The sequence below is a fragment of the Pelophylax lessonae genome (genome assembly GCF_965119305.1).
Source record: "Pelophylax lessonae genome assembly, chromosome: 5".
NCBI lineage: Eukaryota > Metazoa > Chordata > Amphibia > Anura > Ranidae > Pelophylax > Pelophylax lessonae.
The window spans coordinates 522584367-522604481 of NC_138772.1; positions in this window are offsets into that span (position 1 = coordinate 522584367).

Consider the following 20115-nt stretch of genomic DNA (forward strand, 5'->3'; position numbering starts at 1 on the left):
AGTATATATACGGTGGGCGGTCCGCAAGTGGTTAAGAGGTTAATTCACCTTTAAAAATCGCAAACAAACAAAAAGATTTCCCAGCACACTTACCAGCCAATCTGCAAAACAATCAAATCCAGCCCCACACACAGGGGTGAGCTACCAAGCACTGAGATCAGAGCTACTGCATCAGGGGAGAGAAAGGGCGCTGTTGTGCGACGCTGTATCCAAATAAAATTGACGTCCTTTTTTTTACCACAAATAGAGCTTTCTTTTGTTGGTATTTGATCACCTCTGCGATTTTTATTTTTCGTGCAATAAGCAAAAAAAGCGACAATTCTGGAAAAAAAAAAAAAACAATATTTTTTTACTTTCTGTTATAAAACATTCCCAATAAAAAAAATTAAAAATCACATTTTTTTTCAGAATTTTAACCACTTTACCACCGGAGGAGCAGAGCTATCTTTTGGTGGTATTTGATCACCTGTGCGATTTTTACTTTTTGCGCTATAAACAAAAAAAGAACGTAAATTTTGAAAAAATAACAATATTTTTCACATTTTTTTATATGAAATTCCCCCCCAAAAAAATGTAAAAATCAAAATTTTTTTTAAATTTTTGGCTAACTTGTTTTCTGCTACCTATGGTTGGTAAAAAAAATCACAATAAGCGTATTTTGATTGGTTTGCGCAAAAGTTATTGCGTTTACTAACTAAGGGAAAGATTTCTGTCATTTTTGGTGTTTTTTTGTTTTAACGAGTAATGGCGGCGATCTGCAATTTTTTTGCGGGACTGTGACATTGCGGCGGACAGATCGGACCCTTGACTGACATTTTTGACACTTTTGGGGGTACCAGTGACATTTCTGCAGTAATCAGTGCTATAAATATGCACTGTTACTGTAAAAATGACACTGGCAGGGAAGGGGTTAATTTTTATTGGAGAGGGAGGGGTTAATGTATGCCTGGTGCTTACTAACGTTTGTGGGGGGGAGGTGACTGAGTGACACAGGGACAGATCGTAGGTTCAGCTATGCTGAACCCTGCAATCTGTCACTGCCTGTCACTTAGGAGATCCGCCCGCTCTGTTTACACAAGCGGGCGGATCTCCAGACTCGATTCCCCGACGATCGGGGAAGAGCAGCGGTGATCACCGCCTCTCCTCCCCTGGCCCGACTCCCGCTGTGAATGACTACAGCGGGAGCGAGCCTCCGGCGGCGCGTGCGCGCCGCCGAGAGAGGGGAGTGTCTGGCGACGTAGGTTTACGTCGCCAGACGATAACGAGCCACTTTGCCGCAGTAGTGCTCTAGTGAGCAGACGACAAGTGGTTAAGCCAATTTGTATTCTGCTACATATTTTTGGAAAAAAAAATCCCAATAAGCGTTTTTGGAAACAATTTTGATTGGTTTGTGCAAAAGTTTTCGCGTCTACAACCTAGGGGAAAGATATTTATGTAATTTTTATTGACTACTAATGGCGAACTAGTGATATGCGAACCGATCTGGGGGTGTGGTTAACTTTGTATTGACACCCCCAGCGATTCGCACATGGCAGTGTAAGCTGTCTGCGAGTCGGGTGCGATGCGGGAACCCGCAGTGGATTCGCAGGGTCCCCGCATCGCACCACTGTGAACCAGCACTGAAGTTGGAAATGTTTTTTATATATTGTTGGAGGATGAAATCCGTCCTCATTGTGATGAAGACTTGGCTCTAAGCGGGACACCTCACCGTTCACAATCTGGAAGCAGCTGGCTGGAAGTCGGAGGAAGGGTTTCTATATTTAGCTCTCAGGGTTGCTATAAACAGATCTGATCCTGGATGAACAATTGATACATCAGCCTGGAGTTCCATCTGTTTTCCTGATTCCTCATCATCCTGGACCATGGAGGGGTCACTGCGGGATCTTCATCTGATGGAGTCCCAGAGGATGAGGCCTAAAGCCGTAATAAACCGAAAATCTGATATATCTTAGTTTACCAATCCTTAAGCGCCGGTTCACACTACCGCGACGCTACTCCGGGTGGCGACCTCCGAGGTGCGAGCAGCGCGCCGCGACCTCGGAGCGGCCGCCACGGACTTCATAACATTGAAGTCTATGGCGGTCGCCTCCTGGTGGCCCCAAAGAAGCTCCGGACCCTTTTTCTAGGTCGGAGCGACTTGTGTCGCTCCTATTAGAACGGGTCCGCAGCTTCCCTATGGGAGGCGACCTGCGGCAACCTGTGAGGCGACCAGGTCGCCTCACAGGTCGCCCTAGTGTGAACCTAGGTTCAATGTGCTGGCTGCATTCGTTTTCTTTTTTTTTCAAAATATTTTTATTGAGAATTTTTAGAAAAGGAATGGTGTAGTTCTCTTTTTAAAGGGTAACTCCACTTTCATGGGGAGAAAATCAGCAAACAAAGAAAAAACAATATATCGTATACAATTGGGACACAAATCATTTTATAATTGAATGTTATTAAAAATGACCTTTCCTTTTCAATCTGCAGCTGTTGTAATTTTCTGAAAATGAAATGCAATATGGCCGCCTGGAGGTGTTCTGTACACAGAATGTATACTGACCACACCCCCAGAAACATTTCCTGCTTGTGTGATTGGCTCACCAATTTTCCCAAAAGTCTGCACTAAGATACAAGTCAGATTTCTGGCATCCCCTGCAACAAAAATGTCATTTTTGGTGAGATACTCCCAATAGGAACACGTCTAAAGGGATGCAGGCCCAGCAGATTTCCTCATTAGAGCCCTGCAGCTGCCACAGCTGATTGATAATTATGAAACCACTCCCATTAGACCCACTCAGCACAGAGGAACAAACAATGATTTCTTCAGAATAAAATAAAAAAAAATCAAAATTTTGTAACATTTTAGGCCAATTTGTTTTCTGCTACATATTTTTGGTAGAAAAAAATTGCATTAAGCGTATTTTGATTGGTTTGCGCAAAAGTTATCGTGTCTACCAACTACAGGAAAGATTTATGTCATTTTTATTGTTTTTTTTTTTTTTTACTAGTAATGGCGGCGATCTGCGATTTTTAGCGGGACTGCGACATTGCGGCGGACAGATCGGACCCCTGACTGACATTTTTGACACTTTTGGGGGGACCAGTGACATTACTACAGTAATCAGTGCTAAAAATATGCACTGTTACTGTAAAAATGACACTGGCAGTGAAGGGGTTAACAGTATGGGTGATCCAGGGGTTAAATGTGAGCCTAGGGGAGTGATTCTAACTGTGGGGGGGGGCGTGGCTTGTGAAATGAACATAGAGACCTGTGATCCTATATAGAAGGATCACAGACGCTCTGTGATCATTCCAGAGAGAAGAACGGTCAGTTGTGTTTACAACAGCCGACCGTTCTTCTCTCTCAGCGGGGAACGATCGTGGGTAACAGGCGGCAATCGGAGCCGCCTGACCCATGTATCAGTTTCCCCGCTGACGATCGGTGGCACGCGCTCGCCCCCTAGCTCCTCCCAGGCGAGTGACGTAGATCGACGTCGTTTTGTCTGTAAGAGCCAGCCTGCCACAGTAAATATGGCGTAACCGGTCCGGAAGTGGTTAATATCGCATTAAAGAGAATCCGTCACTTTGCCCATTCATGGTTCTCCTAAAAGTCTCACGAGAGGTGGGGTGGGGGAGGGAGAGAGAGGGGGGTGAGAGAGGGTTGATGAGAGAGAGAGAGAGAGAGGGGGGGGTGAGAGAGAGGAGGGTGAGAGAGAGAGAAGGGGGGTGAGAGAGAGACAGGGGGGTGGGAGAGAGGGGGGGGATAAGAGAGGGGGATGCGAGAGAGAGAGAGGATTGAGAGGGGGGTGGGTGAGAGAGGCGGCTCTAGCAACCAATGGCCAATAGATTCTCAGGTGGAGGGGGGGCTTTTTTGCTGCCCCCCTGCAAAGTGCCGCCCTAGGCCTGGGCCTTGTTGGCCTAGGCCACAATACTGCACTGAATGCATGTAACATGAAAAACACAAAACCACGCTAGCTGTAGCTCACAAAGCACTTTTAGTGCAGAAATGAGATACTATAAGTATAGATGTTGGCAGTCACTGAAGGCAGAAGTGAAAGGGAAAGTGTGGGAAGAGGAAGAGGTGGCGAGGAAAGAGACGCGGGCATCAGAATGAAGAACATGCATGGTACGGCCTATGGAGGCCTTACCAGAGCCCCTCCCCCATCACTGTGCACTAAGCAGGCTGGACGCAGAGACATGACATAGGAAAACCAGGAAGTACAGTGCCTAGAAAAAGTATTCATACCCCTGTGAAACTTTCCACATTTTGTCATGTTACAACCAAAAACATAAATGTATTTTATTGGAATTTTATGTGATAGACCGACACAAAGTGGCACATAATTGTGAAGTGGAAGGAAAAAATTAAATGGTTTTCAATTTTTTTTATAAATAAATGTATGAAAAGTGTGGTGTGCATTAGTATTCACCCCCCCCCCCCCCCCCCACACGCCTTTTACTGCAATTACAGCTGCAAGTCTTTTTGGGGATGTCTCTACCAGCTTTGCACATCTACAGAGGGACATTTTTGCCCATTCTTCTTTGCAAAATAGCTCAAGCTCAGATTGGATAGAAAGCGTCTGTGAACAGCAGTTTTCAAGTCTTGCCACAGATTCTCAATGGGATTTAGGTCTGGACTGTGACTGGGCCATTCTAACACATGAATATGGTTTGATTTAACCATTCCATTGTAGCTCTGGCTGTATGTTTAGGGTCGTTGTCCTGCTGGAAGGTGAACCTCCGCCCCAGTCTCAAGACCATTGCAGACACTAAAGCCTCGTACACACGCACCGATTGTTGGCCGACCGATCGGCAGTCTTTTGTCCAGTGTTGTTGTGTTGGTTGGAATGTGCTCTAGACTGCACACGAATTTTGTCGGCCAACAACAACCAACTTCAGAAGTGATGTCATGTTCTGGTTTACTTTCAGTGTGTTTTTTCTTCTCTGGGCATGCCCAGTCTTTCTCATCAGATTTTTGTCGGCCGAAATCTGTACTGACTGACGGAACAATCGGCCGTTCTGTTGACGGCCAACAAAATTTTTATAGCATGCACACCAGATTTTGTTCGGCCGAAAAGTCGCAGTCGGTTGTCGGAAGCATCATACTAACAAGCCGACAATCGGCCGATCGGATGTTGGCCGAAAATTTACGGCCAACAATCAGGGCTTAAGGCTACGTTTCCACTAATGCGCCTACAAAGTCGCGCAATTTCAAGCGCGACTTTGTAGTGCGACTTGTTTGCGGCTACTTCTGGGGACTTCAGTGCGAATACCTTCTATGAGGGAAGTCCTCCAAAAGTAGTGCAAAAACCTTTTATCAAGTCGCTGCGTCTTGAGTCGCAGCCGTTAGAACGGTCCTAATTGAAAATAATAGGTTTTGACTTGTCATGCGACTTGACATGTGTCAAGACGCACAACAAGTTGCACTAGTGGAAACGGGGTCCAAGGGTCCTTTTTACACAGCCCGCATCCGCCGACGGAGTCCATTCTGCTCAGCAGGGGATCGATCCGCCGATCCCCGCTGAGCAGGCAGATGTAAGCTCCATCTCCTTTCTTTGTGCGGGGACAGAACTGTCAGATTCCCCGCTGTCCTCTATGGGGGAATTGGATGAGAGTGGACCGCCTGTCCGATCCCATCCGATCCGAGCTGCTGGACAGATGGAAATAGGGTTTCCATCTGTCCGTGTTTCACGGACAGGATCGGAAGCGGATAGCAGCGGGTGTCAGCAGAGATATCTCCGCTGACATCCGCTGCCCCATAGAGATGCATGAAGCATCCGATCAGATCCGCCTAAAACACTGACGGGCGGATCGGATCGTTTGTGTTAACCACTTAAGCCCCGGAGGATTTTTCTGCTAAAAGACCAGGGGGTATTTTGCGATTCTGCACTGCGTGACTTTAACGGACAATTGCGCGGTCGTGCGACGCTGTACCTAAACGAATTTGACGTCCTTTTTTTCCCACAAACAGAGCTTTCTTTTGGTGGTATTTGATCACCTTTGCGATTTTTACTTTTTGCGCTATAAACAAAAAAAGAGCGTAAATTTTGCAAAAATAACAATATTTTTCACATTTTTTTATATGAAATTCCCCAAAAAAAAAATTTAAAAATCAAAATTTTTTAACATTTTTGGCCAATTTGTTTTATCCTACCTATGTTTGGTAAAAAAAAATCGCAAAAAGCGTATTTTTATTGGTTTGCGCAAAAGTTATCGCGTTTACTAACAAAGGGAAAGATTTTTGTCATTTTTGTTGTTTTTTTTTAACGCGTAATGGCGGCGATTTTTTTTGCGGTACTGCGACATTGTGGCGGACAGATCGGACCCTTGACTGACATTTTTGACACTTTTGGGGTTACCAGTGACATTTCTACAGTAATCAGTGCTATATATATGCACTGTTACTGTAAAAATACACTGGTAGTGAAGGGGTTAACTTTATTTGGGAGGGAGGGGCTGTGTGTGTCCCTAGGGGCGTGCTTTCTACTGTGATTGGCTGTGGCTTGAGCTGTAAGGACACTGATCAACGGATCTACATAGTAGATCCGTGTGATCAGTGTCTTTACACCGAGGAGAATGACAGGTGTCTTGTTTACACAAGCCGCCTGACTTTCTCCCTCTCCCCCGCCGATCGCCGAGTGACCGGCGGACATCGGGTCCGCCAGTCACACGCGCGGGGGGGTCCGTGACCACGCGGGAGCGGGAACGCGCCTCCGCGGGCGCGCGCTCGCTCCCCAGACCCTCCCAGGCTAGTGACGTTAATTAACGTCACTCTGCCTGGCAGGGGCTGACCGCCGCAGTAAATCTACTTGCGGCGGTCGGCAAGCGGTTACAGGTTTTCTTCTAAGATTGCCCTGTATTTGGCTCCATCCATCTTCCTATTAATTCTGACCAGCTTCCCTGTCCCTGCTGAAGAAAAGCATCTCTGCAAAATGATGCTGCCACCACCATGTTTCACGGTGGGGATGGTGTGTTCAGGGTGATGTGCAGTGTTAGTTTTCTGTCACACATAGCGTTTTGCTTTTAGGCCAAAAAGTCAGATTTTGGTCACCTTCTTCCACATGTTTTCTGTGTCCCCCACATGGCTTCTCACAAACTGGACTATTTATGGCTTTCTTTCACCATTGGCTTTCTTCTTGCCACTCTTCCATAAAGGGCAGATTTGTGGTGCACACGACTAATAGTTGTCCTGTGGACAGATTCTCCCAACAGAGCTGTGGATCTCTGCAGCTCCTCCAGAGTTCCCATGGGGCTCTTGGCTGCTTCTCTGATGAATGCTCTCCTTGCCCGGCCGGTCAGTTTAGGTGGACGGCCATGTCTTGGTAGGTTTGCAGTTGTGCCATACTCTCTATTTTCGGATGATGGATTGAACAGCGCAGTAGAATCAGATAGCATGGGTGTTCACACCTATGTGATCCGATTCCTGTCCTAACTGTTCACACTGCCATATTTGAATCGCTGGGGGTGTTAATACAAAGTTAATGACACCCCCCCCCCAGATCAGTTCGCATATCGCAGTGCGAACTGACAGATCGGACCATGCGATCCGATTCTACTGCAAACCCAAAAAAGGGTCCTGTGCATTTTCAGTCCGAATCAGATGCAAATTCAGCCATACAATCTGTATGGCTGAATTCGCATCGCACAGACATCGCATGTGATTTCCAGAGCAATGCACTCCAAATCACACGCGTTATCTGTCATCGCACATGAATGGACTGGGACTGAGTGCTCTGGATTGAGACAAGTACACACTATAGAGGGATATGCTTTGTTCATATTTCATGCCCGAGGTTTAGAACCGCTTTAGGCTCCGTTCACACCTAGGCCATTAGAATCGTGGGTGGAATCACGTAGAAACGCGCGGGGGGGGGGGGACATTTGGGATGACATAATTTCTTAATGGCACCCCAAACGCGGTGCAAATTTCCTGTGTTGTTATTGTTATCTGAGACCCCTCCTATTATTCTTACCTGAGACCCCCCCCCGTTATTCTTACCTGAGACCCCTCCCGTTATTCTTACCTGAGACCCCCCCCAGTTATTCTTACCTGAGACCCCCCCCAGTTATTCTTACCTGAGCCCCCCCCAGTTATTCTTACCTGAGACCCCTCCCGTTATTCTTACCTGAGACCCCCCCCAGTTATTCTTACCTGAGACCCCTTCAGTTATTCTTACCTGAGCCCCCCCCAGTTATTCTTACCTGAGACCCCACCCCCAGTTATTCTTACCTGAGACCCCTCCCGTTATTCTTACCTGAGACCCCCCCGTTATTCTTACCTGAGACCCCCCCCATTATTCTTACCTGAGACCCCCCCGTTATTCTTACCTGAGACCCCCCCGGTTATTCTTACCTGAGACCCCCCCCCGTTATTCTTACCTGAGACCCCTTCAGTTATTCTTACCTGAGACCCCCCCCCGTTATTCTTACCTGAGACCCCTCCCGTTATTCTTACCTGAGACCCCCCCCAGTTATTCTTACCTGAGACCCCCCCCAGTTATTCTTACCTGAGCCCCCCCCAGTTATTCTTACCTGAGACCCCTCCCGTTATTCTTACCTGAGACCCCCCCCAGTTATTCTTACCTGAGACCCCTTCAGTTATTCTTACCTGAGCCCCCCCCAGTTATTCTTACCTGAGACCCCACCCCCAGTTATTCTTACCTGAGACCCCTCCCGTTATTCTTACCTGAGACCCCCCCGTTATTCTTACCTGAGACCCCCCCCATTATTCTTACCTGAGACCCCCCCGTTATTCTTACCTGAGACCCCCCCGGTTATTCTTACCTGAGACCCCCCCCCGTTATTCTTACCTGAGACCCCTTCAGTTATTCTTACCTGAGACCCCCCCCCCCCGTTATTCTTACCTGAGACCCCTTCAGTTATTCTTACCTGAGCCCCCCCCCAGTTATTCTTACCTGAGACCCCCCCCCCAGTTATTCTTACCTGAGACCCCTTCAGTTATTCTTACCTGAGCCCCCCCCCCAGTTATTCTTACCTGAGACCCCCCCCCCGTTATTCTTACCTGAGACCCCCCCCGTTATTCTTACCTGAGACCCCCCCCATTATTCTTACCTGAGACCCCCCCATTATTCTTACCTGAGACCCCCCCCCAGTTATTCTTACCTGAGACACCTCCCATTATTCTTACCTGAGACCCCCCTCGTTATTCTTACCTGAGACCCCTTCCATTATTCTTACCTGAGACCCCACCAGTTATTCTTACCTGAGACCCCCCCAGTTATTCTTACCTGAGACCCCCTCCCGTTATTCTTACCTGAGACCCCCCCCCATTATTCTTACCTGAGACCCCCCTTATTCTTATCTGAGACCCCCCTTATTCTTACCTGAGACCCCCCCCCCCCCATTATACTTACCTGAGACATAGGCCTCTTTTATGTTTGTGCGACTTAAAAGTCGCATGATTTTACCGTGATTGTGACGTGATTTTGATGCAATTGTGACTGGGCTTGAAGCAATGCGTATGTTTCTGGACCTCAAAACTCAATATAATCGTCCCAAAGTAGTGCAGGGACTACTTTGAAGTCAGTGCAACTTAAAGTTACACAGATATGAACCGTACTCATTGAAAATAATGGAGAACGACTTCTCAGTCCCAAATCGCAGGACAAGTGGCACAAGTGTGGAAGGAGCCTTAAAGGTTCAAAAAGATTAAAAAATAAATAGAATCTAAAAAAAGACTCCATGGAGCAGGCGGAGTTTCATCCCATTGTTCTGTATGTTTCTATATACGGTGCGCTAGGAAATGTTTCTGTATTTTGATTCCGGCATTCGAATTAAACAAGCCGTGTCCCCAGAAAACACCAGCTCCGCACTCATGTGTGAGATTTTTATGACTCTGAACATTAAATAAACAGCGGATTTTATAGAAGCCGGTGACTTTCCCTGTGTGGGAACTCCAGCGGCACACATAATAAAGCAAAGTTCAGGATCAGGGAGCAAATCAATGTCACTGCACCAATCAGAGGGCGGGAGCTGCTTTATGGAGCAAGTCAGCCAAACGAATGGAAAGCCCAAATTGCATCACTTCTCATTACAGGGGAATTCTATTTATATCTGTTTAAACTCTCTCAATCATCATGGACTATTTTTAATCCTTATGCTGCTAGAAGTAATAAATAGATAGGAAGGTGTATTATATTTACTTGTTTTTTTTTATTTTTTTATTTCTTAGTTACTTCCTGGTTTCTGGCCTAGGCCAAAATTATGTCATACATCATATGAGTCTTCATGGGAGGAGGGGCTTGTTTAGCTGAGCACACGCTCCTGCCTGCATGGTTGTACCGGTACGTCACTAGCCTGGGAGCCACTAGAGGGTGAGCGCGCGCCGCCGGAGGCGTGCTCCCGCCCCCACTCGTTCCCTAAGCAGCCCGCGTGTGTGACCGGCGGACCCGATGTCCGCCGGTCACTCGCGATCGTCGGGTGGAGAGGGAGAAAGGCAGGTGGCTAATATAAACACAGCCGCCTGTCACTCTCCCCTGTGTAAAAGCACAGATTACTCCGTCCTGCTATGTAGGACCGTTGATCTGTGGTGTTACACACACAGCCACATCCAATCACAGTTAGAAACACACCCCTAGGGACACACTTAACGCCTCCCTCTCCAATACAGTTAACTCCTTCACTGCCAGTGTCATTTTTACAGTAACAGTGCATATGTATAGCACTGATTACTGTAGTAATGTCACTGGTAACCCCAAAAGTGTCAAAAATGTCAGTTAGGGGTCCGATCTGTCCGCCGCAATGTCGCAGTCCCGCAAAAAAAATCTCAGATCGCCGCCATTACTCGTTAAAAAAAAAAACAATAAAAATGACAAAAATCTTTGCCTTAATTAGTAAACGCAATAACTTTTGCGCAAACCAATCAAAATAAGCTTTTTGCAATTTTTTTTTACCAAACATATGTAGCAGAAAACAAATTGGCCTAAAATGTTTAAAAAATGTTGATTTTTACATTTTTTTGGGGGAATTTCATATAAAAAATGTGAAAAATATTGTTATTTTTGCAAAATTGACGCACTTTTTTTGTTTATAGTGCGTGATCAAAAAATGCGCTACAAATACCACCAAAAGAAAGCTCTGTTTGTGGGAAAAAAAGGACGTCAATTTCATTTGGGTACAGCGTCGCATGACCGCGCAATTGTCCGTTAAAGTCACGCAGTGCCGAATCGCAAAATAGGCCCTGGTCAGGAAGGGGGTAAAATCTTCCGGGGCTTAAGTGGTTAAGAAAAAAAAAATTTAAAGCGCCCCGTCCCTCCGAGCTTGCGCGTAAAAGCAAATGCATACAGAAGTTGTGCCCGCAGGGCTGCTGTTAGAGATCATCGGGCCCCATACAGCCTTTCTAATGGGACCCCCAAACCCTGCCTCCACCCCGCTGAGGTGCAGCAGAACGGCAGCACTGGCTTTATCCACCTATACCTTGAAAATGAAAAAAAGTCCCTCCCCTCCTCCCAACTCCTGGGTCCCTCTGTTGACATGATGGGGCCCAGAAAAATGTAATTTATGCCCTTGTCAGCAAATAGGAGAGGGTGTGGGGTCTAGTAAAATCATTTTATTCATTTAGGCAGAAATGAACAATCAAGCTGCTTGGGCCCCCCTGTTTAGCTGATGGGGTCTGGGCCCAGTACAAGAGGACTGGTTGTACTGCCTTATCAGCGGCCCTGCATCTCCGCATATGTAAACGGCGTTCAAACCACTCGTGAGGAATCGCCGCGATCGTTAGAGCGAGAGCAAAAATTCCCGCCCTAGACCTCCTCTGTAATTCTAGACCGGTAACCGTTAAAATATTTAAAGTGTCGTCTGTGGAGATTTTTAAGTACCAAAATTTGTCGCGATTCCACGAGTGTGCGCAATTTTAACCGCTTCCCTACCACCCACCGCAATTATACTGCAGCAGGGCGGCCCTCCTGCGCGAACCGACGTAGGTATACTTTGGTCGCGTGCCTGCAGCTAGAGGGCGTGCTCCTGCCTTGTCAGTGGGAACTTCGATGCTTGGGGGAGGCGGCTACAATTGCCGCCTGACACCAGCGATCGCTCCCCGCTAAGAAAGAAGAACGGTCGGCTGTTGTAAACACAGCTGACCGTTCTTCTCCCTGGAATGATCACAGAGCTCATGTGATCCTTCTATATAGGATCACGGGTCTCTATGGTCATTTCAGAAGCCACGCCCCCTTAACAGTTAGAAACACGCCCCTAGGTACACATTTAACCCCTTGATTACCCACAGTGTTAACCCCTTCCCTGCCAGTGTCATTATTACAGTAACAGTGCATATTTTTAGCACTGATTACTGTAGTAATGTCACTGGTCCCCCCCAAAAGTGTCAAAAATGTCAGTAAGGCTTCTTTCACACGGTCCGCCTCCGCAGGCGGATCCGTGTTGCTCAGCGGGGATCGATCCGCGATCCCCGCTGAGCTGGGCGGATGACAGCTCCGTCTCCGCTTGCACCCGCTGCCTTCTATGGGGGATCGGAGGAGAGCGGACCGCTTGTCCGCTCTCATCAGATCCGCTCCGCTCCGATTACTGAACGGATGGAAAAATAGGGTTTCCATCCGTTCAGATTTCAGCACAGGATCGGATGCGGATGGCAGCGGGTGTCAGCGGAGGTGACCTCCGCTGACACCCGCTGCCCCATAGAGCTGCATGGAGGATCCGATCAGATCCGCCTAAAAAACTGACAGGCGGATCTGATCGGACCGCCCGTGTGAAAGAGCCCTTAGAGGTCCGATCTGTCCGCCACAATGTCGCAGTCCCGCTAAAAATCACAGATCGCCGCCATTACTAATAAAAAAAAAAACAATAAAAATGACATCAATCTTTCCCGTAGTTAGTAGATGCGATAACTTTTTGTGCAAGCCAATCAAAATACGTTTATTGCGATTTTTTTTTTTTTTACCAAAAATATGTAGCAGAAAACAGATTGGCCTAATAATTTAAAAAACTTAGATTTTTACATTTTTTGGGGGGGAATGTTATATAGCAGAATGTGAAAAATGTTTTTTTTTTCAGAATTGTCGCTCTTTTTTTTTGTGTGTATAGCGCAAAAAAAATAAAAATCGCACAGGTGATCAAATACCACCAAAAGAAATCTCTATTTGTTGTTTTTTTAAACTTGAAAGTGTATTTTTAAAATTGCATTTAGACCCCGTTCACACTGGGGCGACCTGTGAGGCGACCTGGTCGCCTGACAGGTCACCGTAGGTCGCCTGCCATAGAGAAGCTGTGGACCCGTTCTAATAGGAGCGACACAAGTCGCTCCGACTTAGAAAAAGGGTCCGGAGCTTCTTTGGGGCGACCCGGAGCGACCTGCAAAGACTTCAATGTTATGAAGTCTGTGCCGGCCGCTCCGAGGTCGCGGTGTGTGGTCGCCTGGGGAAGTCGGATCGTCCCAGTGTGAACGAGGCCTTAGAAGACCTCAGCGCACATTCCGTGTGACATAAAATATTGCAACAATCGCCATTTTATTCTGTAGGGTCTCTGCTAAAAAATATATATATATACATATATGTAATGTTTGGGGGTTCTAAGTAATTTTCTAGCAAAAAATACTGATTTTAACTTGTAAGTAACGTATGTCAGATAAAGGCTTATGCCTCGTACACACGCACCGATTGTTGGCCGACCAATCGGCCGTCTTTTGTCCAGTGTTGTTGTGTTGGTTGAAATGTGCTCTAGACTGCACACAAATATTATCGGCCAACAACAACCAACTTCAGAAGTGATGTCATGTGCTGGTTTACTTTCCCTGTGTTTTTTCTTCTCTGAGCATGCCCAGTTTTGCAAATCTGCTGTCTGTCGGTCGAATTCTGTACTGACTAGCGAACAATCGGCCGTTCTGGTGTCGGCATACAAAAATTTTAATGCCTGCACGACAGATTCTGTTCGGCCGAAAGTGCGCTGTCGGCTGTCGGAAGCACCATACTAACAAGCCGAAAATCGGCCAATCGTTCGGCGGCCGAACAGTTTTGGCCGACAATCGGTACATGTGTACGGGCCTTAACTCTAAACTTGTAAAGCCCCGTACACACGATCAGATTATCGAACGATCTGTCGTCCGTTTTTTGTGGCATGCTAGTCTGATGTGGAAAGTGAAGAGGTTATTTTCATACGAATTTTCCCGTATGACAGAATTCTACTTCAGAAGTGATGTCATGTGTTGGATTGCTTTGTATGTGTTCTTTCCTCTCTGAGCATGCCTAGTCTTGCTCTCACGATTTTTTTCGGACGAAAACTGTACTAATGAGACGAAAATCGGACGTTGTGTTGACGTACGATAAAAATTTTATAGCCTTCACATCCAGTTTTTGTCGTCCGAAAATCCGTAATCGGCTGTCTAAAAGCACCCTACTAAGAATCCGAAAATCGGCAGATCCTTCGTCGGACGAAATCTTCCTTCAGATTTTCGTATCGTGTGTACGGGCCTTTACTGTTAAAGCGTTGTCTATGGAGATTGTTAAGTACCATAGTTTGTCGCCATTCCACGAGTGTGCGCAATATTGTTACATCATCTTTCACATTATACAAGAAAAATGGGCTAAATGTACTGTTTTTTTTTTTTAAACTTGAAAGTGTATTTCTGCCCAAGTAAATTAAAGAATGCAGCGCAAATACCATGTGACATAAAAATATTGCAACGATCACCATTTTATTCTTTAGGGTCTTTGCTAAAAAAAAATATATATATATAATATAAAGTGTTTTGGGGGTTCTAAGTAATTTTCTAGCAAAAAGTACTGATTTTAACTTGTAAGTAACGTAAGGCGTAGGCTCCAAGGGGTTGGGTTGCCAGGTGTGAATTAACCCTAACAAGGTCCATCAGGGATTGGCCATCCTCCAGCGTCCCCCCCTGACATGTGACACCTGCCATGCTCTCCGGGGACGGGGCATATAAGGGCAGGTACCCTGACCTCACACATCAGGTTACAAAGTTTACTAACATTGCCGAGCTAATCCTTTTAAAAGGTTTAAAATAAACTTCTCCTCCGCCTCTTCCTAATGGGCTCCTCGCCGTTCCGCTTTATCCTCTTACATCTGCCGCTAATTCACCTTCGAGGTGTCACCAGGACCTATTACCGCTACAAATGATTGATGTGTCCTGGGAGCGGCTTAAAGGGAATTTTCAGTATTTTTGTTTTTTTTTCTTTTACATATACAAGTCGGTGTGATCTGTAATGTAAATTCTCTTATCAGTAAGTTTTACCGTGTTAACCCCTTGTGTATATGTGGAGGCTGTAAGTATAGGCAGGGCTGCTGATAGGGGGGGACCACCAGCCCTCTTGTAGGGGGCCCGAGCACACAGGGGGGGCCCACACAGAGAGGGGGATTAGTGATGGACAACAAATAAAGAAATCTTCCTCCAGCACCTGAGACTGATCTGTCCCTCTCCCTGCTATCAGCTTTTATCTGTTGAGAAAGAGACAGTCGTCCCTCACTAATCCCCCTCCCTTGTGTGGGCCCCCCTCCCAGCACTGGCTCTAATGTTATCTCTACTCAGGAGTTTATTTGTAACTTTGTTTCTCTTCCTCTGTCTCTCTGATCATTGAGCTCCAACTGCCCAGCCTGTATATTTTTCTCATCTCCTCTTCTTTTTTATTTAACATCGTTTTTTTTTTTTTTTTTTTTTAGATTTAGCAGGAATTATGTGAGATATGTTATATTTGTGTCTGCTAATAGTGATTTTGTTGTAATTTTAGCTAAATATATCTTTAACCACTTTACGACCGCTCACAGTAATATTACTGCGGCAAAGTGGCTCGTTATCGTCTGACGACGTAGTACATCGTCAGACACTACCCCTTCTGGGCGGCGCTTGCGCGCCGCCGGAGGCTCGCTCCCGCTGTTTTCATTCACAGCGGGAGTCGGGCCAGGGGATCGGGGATCGAGTCTGGAGATCCGCCTGCTGTGTGTAAACACAGCGGGCGGATCTCCATAGTGACAGGGAGTGACAGATCGGACTGTTCAGCATAGCTGGACATCCGATCTGTCCATGACTCACTCAGTCACCTCCCCCCCTACACGTCAGTAAGCACCAGGCATACATTAACCCCTCCCTCTCCAATAAAATTAACCCCTTCCCTGCCAGTGTCATTTTTACAGTAACAGTGCATATATATAGCACTGATTACTGCAGTAATGTCACTGGTACCCCCAAAAGTGTCAAAAATGTCAGTCAAGGGTCCGGTCTGTCCGCCGCAATGTAGCAGTCCCGCAAAAAAAATCGCAGATCGCCGCCATTACGTGTTAAAAAAAAAAAAAAAAAAAATGACAGAAATCTTTCCCTTTGTTAGTAAACGCAATAACTTTTGCGCAAACCAATCAAAATACGCTTATTGCGATTTTTTACCAAACATAGGTAGCAGAAAACAAATTGGCCAAAAATTTTTAAAAAAATTGTTTTTTACATCTTTTTTGGGGGGAATTTCATATAAAAAAATGTTAAAAATATTGTTATTTTTTCAAAATAAACGCTCTTTTTTTGTTTATAGCGCAAAAAGTAAAAATCGCACAGGTGATCAAATACCACCAAAAGAAAGCTCTGTTTGTGGGAAAAAAAGAACGTAAATTTTGTTTGGGTACAGCGTCGCACGACCGCGCAATTGTCAGTTGAAGTCGCACAGTGCCGAATCGCAAAAAGTGGCCTGGACGGAAGACAGCAAAATCCTCCGGTGGTAAAGTGGTTAATATTTTCTTGTGGGGGCCCTGCCAGGTAGTCTGTACGGGGCCCCGCGATTTCTAACAGCAGCCCTGACTATAGGTGTACACGAGGGCAGCCATAGGGGCTGCATCCATAGACATGCTCTGCTTTCAGGTTTATTGTGCTACACAATGCTAAGCCCAACAACAAAAATGGAACATCTTGCAGCTTAGCACTCCTTGAATTCTGTGGCTGCATTAGTTTTCTTTTTCAGATTTTTCTATCCTTTATTTTTCACCGGGTGATCCTGCCAATAACACGCTTCCTGTCCTCAGGGGACAATGCTAAAGTTGGCCATACATTGTACGAATTTTACAGCCAGTTCCCAAAGGCTCCATTCACACGAATGCGTTTTTTCATGCTTTTTGCAGAAACACATTTCATTTTTTTAACATGGGTTCCTATGGAACGCGTTTACATCAATGCATTTGTGTGCCTCTGCGTTTTTGGAAAGAGTTAAGGACTTTTTTTCCTGCAAAATGCAGCATTTTTCATGTAATAGACTTCAGTGGGCATGCATTAAAAACGCAAGTCTTGTGTTTTTGGCGCGTTTTCTATTATTTAACCACTTGCTGACCGCCTAACGCAGATTTACTGCTGCAAGTCAGCTCAGCTGTGCATAATCACGTAGATCTACGCGATTATGTGCACGAGGTCTTGGCGGTGCACGTGCCGCTGGAGCCACGCTCCCGTTGTGATTAGACACAGAGGGAGGCAGACCGGGGGAGGAGCGGGCACAATCGCTGCCGGCCTCCTGCGATCTTCAGCAATACTGACAGGAGAGCCGTCTGGAATGTAAACAATGTGAGACGGCTCTCCTGTCAGAGAGGCAGGGAAAGATTGTGTGATTCAGCTAAGCTAAATCACTGATCTCTCTCTGCCTCTGTTCAATTCATCCCCCACACACAGTTAGAAAGCACATCTAGTGGACACATTTAACCCCTTGATCACCCCCAGTGTTAACCCCTTCCCTGCCAGTGTCATTTATACAGTAACAGTGCATATTATTTAACACTGATCACTGTGTGACTGGTATGCAAAAAGTGTCAGTGTCATGTTTGTCCGCGGCAATGTCGCAGTCCCAATAAAAATTGCCGATCGCCGCCATTACTAATAAAAAAATAAACAAATAAATAAAAAGTCCAAAAATCTATCCCACAACTCATAAATGCTATACGTTTTGCGCAAACCAATTATTATGCGCTTTTTGAGATTTTTTTTTTTTTTTACCAAAAATATGTAGCAGAATAACAAGCATTAACCGGTTGCCGACTGCCGCACGGCGATATACGTCGGCAGTCAGCCCCGGCCAGGCAAAGTGACGTATATATACGTCACTAGCCTGTCACTTGCTTGGGAGCCAATAGCGGGCGAGCGCGCGCCCCGCCCCGGCTCGTTCCCCAGCAAGTCCGTGCGTGTGACCGGCGGACCCGATGTCCGCCGGTCACTCGGCGATCGTCGGTGCAGAGGGAGAAAGGCAGGCGGCTGATGTAAACAAGCCGCCTGTCATTCTCCCGTGTAGAAATAGTGATCATACGGTTCTAATATGTAGGACTGTTGATCACTGTTCCTACACTTCAAGCCACAGCCAATCACAATTAGAATCACGCCCCTAGGGACACACCACCCCTCCCTCTCAAATAAAGTTAACCCCTTCACTGACAGTGTCATTTTACAGTAACAGTGCATATTTATAGCACTGATTACTGCAGTAATGTCACTGGTAACCCCAAAAGTGTCAAAAATGTCAGTCAAGGGTCCGATCTGTCCGCCGCAATGTCGCAGTACCGCAAAAAAAATCGCAGATCCGCCGCCATCACGTGTTAAAAAAAAACAATAAAAATGACCGAAATCTTTCCCGTAGTTAGTAAACGCAATAACTTTTGCGCAAACCAATCAAAATACGCTTTTTGCGATTTTTTTTTTTTACCAAACATATGTAGCATAAAACAAATTGGACAAAAATGTTAAAAAATTTTGATTTTTACTTTTTTTTGGGGGGGGGGGGGAATTTCATATAAAAAAAATGTGAAAAATATTGTTATTTTTGCAAATTTGACGCAATTTTTTTGTTTATAGTGCAAAAAGTAAAAATCGCATCTGTGATCAAATACCACCAAAAGAAAGCTCTCTTTGTGGGAAAAAAAGGACGTCAAATTCGTTTAGGTACAGCGTCGCACGACCGCGCAATTGTCCGTTAAAGTTACGCAGTAAAAAATCGCAAAAAAACCTCCTGGTCAGGAAGGGGGTAAAATCTTCCGGGGCTTAAGTGTTTAACCAGTGTTCTGTTGGACACTGATAGAAGTCACATGACTGCTATATACTGCTGACGAGAAAAGGTATTTGGCAGTTATTATTTACTTAAATAATTACATTTCCATTTTCTGTGTACTGTGAGAGATCAGATATAGTGACTGCAAGCTCCTGGGTTTACTAACCTCAAACTACGGACCTCCTGTTACAGAACTACACATCCCATGAAGCATTGTAAAACTCTGACATTCACAGACATGACAAGGCATGATGGGAATTGTAGTTCCTGAACAACTGGAGGGCTGTAGTTTGGAGACCCCCTGCTTTAAAAAATATGTAAACCCAACATTTCATATTCCTGATATGTGTCTGCTGTACCATGTACTTGTATGAGAAAGTCTCCTGTTCCCTTTGTATTGCTTCCTTTATGTGAAATCCCTGGGGTTCCTCCCAGTCCCTCTGCTTTCCTATTAAAAACTGACCACACTAAGCAGGAGAGCGCAGCGTGGTCAGTTCTCTAGCTGTGCTGGAAACTCAGCCTGCTGCCCTCCAATGATCAGACTTGTCTTGACCTCCCCCCCTTCCCCCACACACAGCCTATCACTGGGTAGACCAGTATGTTGCTGTTTCTCCTCCCCCAGCTCTTATGCAGCTGAGACCAGAGGGAATGTGATCACTTATAAAAAAAAAAGGGGGGGGGGTGGTATTTTCAATGTTTTTTATATCCATACATAAATGTTTAGCCTCTCATTTCTAATTTTATCTGAATGGGTTGTTTCACAAGGTGAGGGTTTACATACTTTTGTAACTTGTGTAAATGTTTGAAGTCTTACAGAATATGTGATAACCAACAACTCTTCCTATGTGCAGGTATGGGATCTGCTGTCTGCATACCGAGTGCTTCATGGATCTTCCTTGGCAGCCGTCACCGAATACTTCAAGAGTCTGCATGAAGGAATACAGGCTACACCAATGTAAGATTTATTTTAATAAAGTCTTTTCTTTTCTTGCCTTTACAGTCATGAAAGTAGAATTAAAGGCAAATCTTTTTTGGATAGTAATGGAGGGTTATAACTAGTGATCGACCGATATCGGTTTTTGGTTACCGATACCGATATTTTGGTCAATGCATATCGGTATCGGCTGATATTGGCCGATACTTTTGTACATAT